The 8,903-nt window shown below is 40.3% G+C and overlaps 1 protein-coding gene across 1 annotated transcript in view; it reads right to left on the reverse strand.

The window, feature by feature from the left end:
- LOC143251263 (popeye domain-containing protein 1-like) overlaps positions 1–7,971 on the reverse strand; it is a gene marked incomplete at its 3' end in the record, with an annotated part of 74,536 nt that extends 66,565 nt beyond the window's left edge. The window contains exon 1 of the mRNA XM_076502704.1: positions 7,594–7,971. The remainder of the gene's footprint in view (positions 1–7,593) is intronic.
- Between the last annotated feature and the right edge of the window lie 932 nt (positions 7,972–8,903).

Below are 8,903 nucleotides of genomic sequence, written 5' to 3' on the forward strand. Positions count from 1 at the left end.
CCAACTCTTGGGCAATTCTTTTACCAACGAACAGTGGGATTGACCATCACATTTATAACGCCTCCAAGGCTGACAGGGCGAGCATGTTTGGTGCGATCGGGATTCGAACCCGCGACACTCAGATTACGAATAGAACGCCTTAACCCACCTGACCATGCCGTTAAAGGTGTTAAAACAAACGTTTTTTCAACTGCAGAGATTACTTTCAATGTAAGACGGATGCCTTTTTTTACCCTCGGCCATCTTGACGAACATCTATACTAGACACTTGTTTTCCTTGAACGTGGTAATGATAATTTCCTATTGCACTGAAAATAGAGGTTTTTCTTGTTTGAAACATGTCAAATACTTTTATCCTCAGACAACAAAGGATGAAGGTAATCGTGATAAAATACGTGTTAGATCCCTCTTAACAACCATTGTTTTGGTAAAGCAGATAAAATATGTGTTAGATCCCTCCTAACAACCATTGTTTTGGTAAAGCGGATAAAATACGTGTTAGATCCCTCCTAACAACTATTGTTTTGGTAAAGCGGATAAAATACGTGTTAGATCCCTCCTAACAACTATTGTTTTGGTAAAGCGGATAAAATACGTGTTAGATCCCTCCTAACAACCATTGTTTTGGTAACTGTCGCTCCTTCTTCCACAGATGTTACCTGTCAACATTTTGTTAGAATATAATTTAACGAAAAGAAGCTGGTTTAACAAACAGTGCTAAATCGTCGAAGTGATTTTCAACCAGAAAGCTGATCGAGAGGGAAATGTGGAGAGATTTTTAAATAATTGTCCCCCAATGGGATAGCAGTAAGTCTACGGACTTACAGCACTAACAACAGGAGTTTGATTACCCTAGATGGACACAGAATTAGCCTAGATGTGGATTTGCTGTAAAAACACGCATAATAACAACTAACAGTCCTAAGTTATTACCATGGTAACTCAATGGTTCTACGCTTCACTTCCACTTCTTGGAGTTATTACAACAGACGTTTTTCTTTAATTCTACCTTTTACACTTCACTGACAAATGTTTCGAACTTTTGCTATTGTTTTATTTATCAAGTTAGTTATAAATTCAATGAATAACCATCTTAATTTTTTTTGATGAAAATGGTTTCAGTTTTGAATTTCGTTCTGGACATCTCGGTTTTGGTTCGTATACAAATTTCCATCTTTGCTATAAAGTTTTGATTTGATCGTATAGATACAATTAGACATGTTCTATTTAGTTACGCGCAAGTATACAGGGTGAGAAAATCAAATCGTCTCACGTCCTCACCTTTATCTTAAATGTCCATAATGTCTACTTCTTTAAATGCAGAGTTCTGGATTTTGCTTGACAAATGGAATATCACCAGTAGTTTCTTGGATTCTGCACATGACTAACCAGGAACGGAAATACATTACAATACTATTACCACACGTTTTAATCAGTTATGACTTCACATTACAAACCAGGAACGGAAATACATTACACGAATATAAATTATTTATTGTTTAATAGTGATGACCTAAATCACCTATTAGCAATAATTATAATTAATAATCAATGAGCTATTTATCTACATTATATACACACACACAGAGATATAACATGAAGATAAACAGGAAAGTTTTAACAGAACAGGAAAACAGGAAATATCCACTCAGCAGCTTAGTGAAGTGAATTTATCAATTATGTATCACACTTTCTGTCGAACCACTTAAGATTGGTTTGGCTTGTTTTAACTTTCGCACAAAGCTACACGACAGCTACCTGCACTAGCCGTCCCTAATTTAGCAGTGTAAGACTAGAGGGAAGGCAGCCAGACATCACCACTCACCGCCAACTCTTTTACCAACGAATAGTGGGATTGACCGTAGCGTTATAATGCCCCCATGGATAAAAGGTTGAGCATGTTTGGTGTGACGGGATTCAAACCCGCGATCTTCGGATTGCGAGTCGGGTAGCACCTTATCCACCCGGCCATGCCAGGTCACCACATAAGAAGACAATTATACGTATATATAAACCATATTAAGAAAAACGACCGTGACGAAACTATACATAAAGCAACGAAAATTAATATTATTTTTAATACGGGATCTTTGAGAAACAGCTGGTATTTTAAATTCATTTAAATATTATAATTAAAATCTCTAAATATTAACTGTTAACATCCGGTCAGTGATAGTGTACCGAACTTGTAGAACTTTATCTTGTCTCATCTTGTTCCGGTTACACGAGGTTTGATCAAATTGTTCTAAGACTTCTGTTACAGGTGCCAGTACAGAGACAGTGAGCTTCACTGAGGTGTGTACAAAGTACAGATAGTAATTTACCCCACCAACAAGCCATTTCTCCAGACCTTATACCAGTGTTGCGAAAAACTTGTTCAGAGACAAACCTATCTCTTGATCCTGTCGAAATAAAAATGAACAGAAAGGAAGAGCATCGTGTTTGCATCAAGGTTTGTGTGAAAATTGGTAAAGAAGGAACAGAAATCCTCGAAATGTTAAGAACTGCCTTTGGTGATGACTGCTTAAGTAACACTTCCAGGATGGCCGGAAATCGGTCAGGGATGACCCACGTTCTGGGCGACCGTCGACATCGTCCACTCATGATACGGTCGCCAAGATGAAAGACAGTTAACCAGACCTTTTATAGAAAGGTCTGGTCTCGACTCGCTTGAGGGAGAAAGTTAGAAGAAACTGCCTCGAGCTGTGGTCACTGGTTTCTTCATCATGACAACTCGCCTTCACAAACTGCCTCGAGCTGTGGTCACTGGTTTCTTCATCATGACAACTCGCCTTCACAAACTGCCTCGGGCTGTGGTCACTGGTTTCTTCATCATGACAACTCGCCTTCACAAACTGCCTCGAGCTGTGGTCACTGGTTTCTTCATCATGACAACTCGCCTTCACAAACTGCCTCGAGCTGTGGTCACTGGTTTCTTCATCATGACAACTCGCCTTCACAAACTGCCTCGAGCTGTGGTCACTGGTTTCTTCATCATGACAACTCGCCTTCACAAACTGCCTCGAGCTGTGGTCACTGGTTTCTTCATCATGACAACTCGCCTTCACAAACTGCCTCGAGCTGTGGTCACTGGTTTCTTCATCATGACAACTCGCCTTCACAAACTGCCTCGGGCTGTGGTCACTGGTTTCTTCATCATGACAACTCGCCTTCACAAACTGCCTCGGGCTGTGGTCACTGGTTTCTTCATCATGACAACTCGCCTTCACAAACTGCCTCGGGCTGTGGTCACTGGTTTCTTCATCATGACAACTCGCCTTCACAAACTGCCTCGAGCTGTGGTCACTGGTTTCTTCATCATGACAACTCGCCTTCACAAACTGCCTCGGGCTGTGGTCACTGGTTTCTTCATCATGACAACTCGCCTTCACAAACTGCCTCGGGCTGTGGTCACTGGTTTCTTCATCATGACAACTCGCCTTCACAAACTGCCTCGAGCTGTGGTCACTGGTTTCTTCATCATGACAACTCGCCTTCACAAACTGCCTCGAGCTGTGGTCACTGGTTTCTTCATCATGACAACTCGCCTTCACAAACTGCCTCGGGCTGTGGTCACTGGTTTCTTCATCATGACAACTCGCCTTCACAAACTGCCTCGGGCTGTGGTCACTGGTTTCTTCATCATGACAACTCGCCTTCACAAACTGCCTCGAGCTGTGGTCACTGGTTTCTTCATCATGACAACTCGCCTTCACAAACTGCCTCGGGCTGTGGTCACTGGTTTCTTCATCATGACAACTCGCCTTCACAAACTGCCTCGGGCTGTGGTCACTGGTTTCTTCATCATGACAACTCGCCTTCACAAACTGCCTCGAGCTGTGGTCACTGGTTTCTTCATCATGACAACTCGCCTTCACAAACTGCCTCGAGCTGTGGTCACTGGTTTCTTCATCATGACAACTCGCCTTCACAAACTGCCTCGAGCTGTGGTCACTGGTTTCTTCATCATGACAACTCGCCTTCACAAACTGCCTCGAGCTGTGGTCACTGGTTTCTTCATCATGACAACTCGCCTTCACAAACTGCCTCGGGCTGTGGTCACTGGTTTCTTCATCATGACAACTCGCCTTCACAAACTGCCTCGAGCTGTGGTCACTGGTTTCTTCATCATGACAACTCGCCTTCACAAACTGCCTCGGGCTGTGGTCACTGGTTTCTTCATCATGACAACTCGCCTTCACAAACTGCCTCGAGCTGTGGTCACTGGTTTCTTCATCATGACAACTCGCCTTCACAAACTGCCTCGGGCTGTGGTCACTGGTTTCTTCATCATGACAACTCGCCTTCACAAACTGCCTCGAGCTGTGGTCACTGGTTTCTTCATCATGACAACTCGCCTTCACAAACTGCCTCGGGCTGTGGTCACTGGTTTCTTCATCATGACAACTCGCCTTCACAAACTGCCTCGAGCTGTGGTCACTGGTTTCTTCATCATGACAACTCGCCTTCACAAACTGCCTCGAGCTGTGGTCACTGGTTTCTTCATCATGACAACTCGCCTTCACAAACTGCCTCGGGCTGTGGTCACTGGTTTCTTCATCATGACAACTCGCCTTCACAAACTGCCTCGAGCTGTGGTCACTGGTTTCTTCATCATGACAACTCGCCTTCACAAACTGCCTCGAGCTGTGGTCACTGGTTTCTTCATCATGACAACTCGCCTTCACAAACTGCCTCGAGCTGTGGTCACTGGTTTCTTCATCATGACAACTCGCCTTCACAAACTGCCTCGGGCTGTGGTCACTGGTTTCTTCATCATGACAACTCGCCTTCACAAACTGCCTCGAGCTGTGGTCACTGGTTTCTTCATCATGACAACTCGCCTTCACAAACTGCCTCGAGCTGTGGTCACTGGTTTCTTCATCATGACAACTCGCCTTCACAAACTGCCTCGAGCTGTGGTCACTGGTTTCTTCATCATGACAACTCGCCTTCACAAACTGCCTCGAGCTGTGGTCACTGGTTTCTTCATCATGACAACTCGCGTTCACAAACTGCCTCGAGCTGTGGTCACTGGTTTCTTCATCATGACAACTCGCTTTCACAAATTGTTGTGTCTGTTCAAGAATTTTTGGCAGAAAAAAACGTTCCTGTTCATGGTCCCGATCATGCACAGTGTGATTTATTTCTGTTCCTAAAAATCAAAATTAAGTTGAAAGGAAAGACACTTAATGATATTTCAACCATCCGTAATGATGCGAAAACAGAACTTTGTGACATAACAGTTGAAGACTTCCAGCATTGCTTCCCAAAATGTCAGGAACGTTGGAACAAGTGTGTATCAGTTAGGGGAGATTACTTTGAATAATATAGCATACAATACTGATGTATGTACATTATTCTTCGGAATAAAAGTGAACTCTTGGAACCTTTTGATCACACCTCGTACTTACAGGAGTTTAACCGGTCTCGTATAGTTCCGGTTATACTTGAAGACTTATAGGATTTTAACTCGTCCAGGCTAGTTCCGGTTATAGGACTTGAGCTCGTCTAGGCTAGTTCCGGTTATAAGACTTGAGCTCGTCCAGGCTAGTTCCGGTTATAGGACTTGAACTAGTCCAGGCTAGTTCCGGTTATAGGACTTGAGCTAGTCCAGGCTAGTTCCGGTTATAGGACTTGAACTAGTCCAGGCTAGTTCTGGTTATAGGACTTGAACTAGTCCAGGCTAGTTCTGGTTATAAGACTTGAGCTCGTCCAGGCTAGTTCCGGTTATAGGACTTGAAAGTCCAGGCTAGTTCTGGTTATAGGACTTGAGTCCAGGCTAGTTCCGGTTATAGGACTTGAACTAGTCCAGGCTAGTTCTGGTAGGACTTGAGCTCGTCCAGGCTAGTTCCGGTTATAGGACTTGAACTAGTCCAGGCTAGTTCCGGTTATAGGACTTGAACTAGTCCAGGCTAGTTCCGGTTATAGGACTTGAGCCCGTCCAGGCTAGTTCCGGTTATAGGACTTGAAATAGTCCAGGCTAGTTCCGGTTATAGGACTTTAGCTCGTCTCGGTTACTCCTATGGTTTAGTTTTCTGTATGACATTACTAAACTAACCAGAAAAGTAAACACAACAACGCTGAGTTTAATTTTCCTGCATGTTATGGTTCAACTAGGTTGTCTAAATGAACGACTATGCTAGGGTTATCTGTGTCGGCACTATACTCCATTGTCTTAAAAATATCAAGACTATGTTTGATTTTCGTATATATCCAAACAAATAAATGTTGTTTTCTATTTTCTAATATCAGACTTAAACACTTTTCTCAAATTAAGTTGTTAAAACATTATAATCTGGTGTTAAGGAGACATTTCTTCAAGTTTTTGGTTTAGATGAACTCAAGTCGTCACTGATTATTCTATATTTCACTAGCAGAACAACTTTAAATATAATTTTTTTTATTATTTCTTGTGAAACGTAAAGCTACACAGTGGGCTATCTGTACTGTACTCATCGCAGATATTGAAATCCAATTTTTAGCACTTCAAGCTCTGAAATGTAACACTAATTACTCCTGTTTATTAGGGATATTTCCACCACAAGGGTTATCCCGCGTTACCTGTCTCTAATTTCAAATTCGCAAACTAAATGGAAGGCAACTACTGAACAGAACCTATCGTCAATTCGTGAGCAACTCTATTCGAATAGCGCGATTTTGAGAAATCGGGATGCGAGCCTAGGACCTTCGGTTTCGCAGTCCAGAACGAACCACTAGACCAGCCCAGCTGGAATCGATGTGACGTGTGTATTTATAAGAAACAAAATGCAGACCCTAAGCTCGTATTTCCAACACGTCCAGTCAAGGAGGGTATATTACTTAATACTGGCAAAGCGCATGAAACACATGCAAATCAAACACATTTTATCAACCAAGCATTCAAATTAATTATCTTTATCTAAGAACAAAGTTATGTCTTCATGAATTTTAAAGAACCGTAAACGTTAGCGCTCGATTAACGAACTTTACGCGGTCCTTTAACTCCAACAGTCACACTTTCTAACTTTTTCCAACTTCTAACGCGAGGAAAAATTACCTTCACTCAATCAAAATGGAAATAAATAAAGATAAAAGTCCTTTCACGTTAGCATGTCTTGTATTATTACCATTCAACTATGTTATCGACACAGCAAAACGGAAAAGTTTGACACACAGTGAATATTTCAGAAATTCAAAGTTGAACTTTTATTGTTACATGCGTTTAGTAATAGGTTTTGGGTGAGAATACTCGTTCGAAAAAAAATCATTTTTTTATGATAAACACATACAAACAAAACAATGGATATATATTTGACAATCGATCTAACAACATGTACTGATTTTTAAACAGTTGTAAAAACATATAAATCTAGAACAGAATTATTCAATAAAAGGTTGTTTAGGCTTAAGGATCTTTAAACCTCAATAAATCCCTCCCAACGATTTCTGTACTGTTTTATATATCTATGTGGTTGATACAAGGTAAATAATTATTTGGGAAGTTAAAGTTTAAGTATTTTTTTCACAAAATTAGTTGTGAAGTAATTAGATTGTTATATTGAAGGAGGTATACAGCGTAAGGTAATAAAAACAAAGATTTTGATTACTTACCTGTGATTCTAAATATTCGACTCAAAGATGTACTACTAGCCTGATTTGGTAGAACTAGATGTTACCGTTTCACATATGTACAAAAGCTACATTATGCGAATGTAAACAGAAACGTTCAGCAGTTAGTTTGGTCGAAGAAGGAATATTAAATCATTTACTCAGCTTCCTCGATAGTGCGCGCGAAAATTCTCGAGAGCAGCAAAGACCGTAGGTACCTTGTTGTCAATATTCAAATTATGGCAACCGAACTGATCATAAAAGGCTGAACCGTCCATTCTACTCAACTGTCAAACACAGATTACTTCCATGTCCTCCCTTCGTACCTCGTTAAAACTCACAAATGACCGAACACCAGCAACAGGCTAGTTGTTATAAATCTTAGGCACGATGGCTTGAATTAACGCCGACTAGCGGAAAATACTAGAAACTTAAATGATATAAAAGTCTGCTGCGATTTAGGCTTTGTAAACAACAGGAATGGATTGAGCAACCTTTCTTTTGTCGATGCCGGATTAAGAATCAATACGTTCTACAAACGTTACCTTGCCCTGAAATAATCATAACAGTTGATTAGACACTCATCGAATATTGATAAAAACCGCATTATATTTAATAGAATCATTCTCACTTTATCAGTTACCCAAATAACTTTTTAATTTAAATTTTGTTTCCAGTTCGATGTTCGTGACAATAAAATATTCTAGGAAAGTTATATCGTTCTAAGCTATAATTTTAATATTTTAATTTATATGTTATTTCTTCTAAATGGAAATTATGATAACGATGACATAATAATCTAGAAATTTCATGTAGTAAGAAGAAAACTAAAATTATATAAATGACAAAGTAAGTGAATCAGTAAAATATTTAGTGAATTATTAATGAGTAATCAATGAATTATTTATTCCACTGTTTAAATGACGAGAAACCCACTTGAAATAAAAACGTATCTCAGAACGGCTGGTTAACCTGAAGATGACCTAGGAAGGTCAGAACGTTGATTCATTCTTATCAATAAAAGTGTTAATACCCATACCAGCCGTTCTGAAATGCATTTTTAGTCCACTGTCTGTTAGTGACTTAGACAGTGACTTATTGTGTTATTTACCTACGATTCGACTAGTCAGCCTGCTTGTTATCGATCGAGGAAATTCTTCAAGCACGATTATTTGTGAGTTAGTATTACATTAGTATTGCAATTTCTGCTGGAATATATACGATATGCTTACAAGTGTAACCTCTAGCAAATGGTATTTAAGAAATAACTAATTCGTTATAGCTACGTTAGCTGGACTTGACATTTATGGACA

The sequence above is a fragment of the Tachypleus tridentatus genome, chromosome 5 (assembly GCF_004210375.1).
Source record: "Tachypleus tridentatus isolate NWPU-2018 chromosome 5, ASM421037v1, whole genome shotgun sequence".
Lineage (NCBI taxonomy): Eukaryota > Metazoa > Arthropoda > Merostomata > Xiphosura > Limulidae > Tachypleus > Tachypleus tridentatus.